The sequence below is a fragment of the Euleptes europaea genome, chromosome 12, assembly GCF_029931775.1.
Source record: "Euleptes europaea isolate rEulEur1 chromosome 12, rEulEur1.hap1, whole genome shotgun sequence".
Lineage (NCBI taxonomy): Eukaryota > Metazoa > Chordata > Lepidosauria > Squamata > Sphaerodactylidae > Euleptes > Euleptes europaea.
Window position 1 is genome coordinate 48,452,186 of NC_079323.1, and position 967 is coordinate 48,453,152.

The following is a 967-nucleotide window of genomic DNA, read 5'->3' on the forward strand; positions in this document are numbered from 1 at the left end:
ATTTTATAGACCTCTATCATGTCTCTACTCAGCCGCCTTCTTTCCAAGCTAAACAACCCTTGTGGCAGGGAGGTTCTGTGGTGGCCTAACCGGCTAGCCGGTAAGTAAGGGAGAGGGGAGGGGAGGAAGAGAGGGGACTTCCCCCAGTATTTTTTTTTTAATGGTGGCAGGGCCAAAGCAGCCAAATCATGTTGAAAAAATTCTGCATGTTTCAGGATCTGCTTTTCAGCTTCCTTTAAATTGCTGTTGTTTGGTTTGGCTTTGCTGAACGCACACCCCTACGATCCACCCAGTGTCCTCAAAAACTACTCTCAGAAGGGCTGTGGCTCAGTGGTAGAGCATCTGCTTCGCATGCAGAAGGTCCCAGGTTCAATCCCCGGCATCTCCAGGTAAAGGGACCAGGCAAGTAGATGGTGTGAAAGACCTCTGCCTGAGACCCTGGAGAGCTGCCGCCGATCTGAGTAGACAATACTGACTGATTCAGTAGAAGGCAGCTTCGTGTGTTCATGTGTTCATGAATATCAGCCTTTACCAAAATCATCTGAAATAAAGGGCTTTGAAAGAATTTTTGAAAATAGGTAATGTTTGCCATCCAGTTTGCCTTCGGAAGACTCTTCCATAATATTGGTCCAATCACGATGATACTAGATCAAACTGTCGAAGAGGGGTTTTTGTATGATTTGGGTTGTTTTTTGTTGTTGTGCAAAATTACTAATATTTGTTTTCTAATGCCAAGTTGTAAATAGTAAGGTGTCACCATTTCAAGGGTACAGGGGTGGATTTCTGCATACACTACCCATTTATATACATTATTTTTCATGTACAGAAAAGTGTGCTTCTATACATATATGTTCTCTACCTGGAGAATAGAAATTGTAGCTTTTATATGAGGAATTGCTCAAATATGCAGCCCTCATGCCTACATCTGAAGTGGTCCAATCCAAATGGACTGTAGAAATATATGGTC

At 43.0% G+C, this 967-nt stretch overlaps 1 non-coding gene across 1 annotated transcript; it reads left to right on the top strand.

Annotated features, from left to right (window-relative positions):
* The first annotated feature begins 319 nt into the window (after positions 1-319).
* TRNAA-CGC (transfer RNA alanine (anticodon CGC)) lies at positions 320-388 on the top strand. The gene has a single exon. It is a non-coding gene; the product is annotated as a tRNA-Ala (tRNA).
* Positions 389-967: the final 579 nt, after the last annotated feature.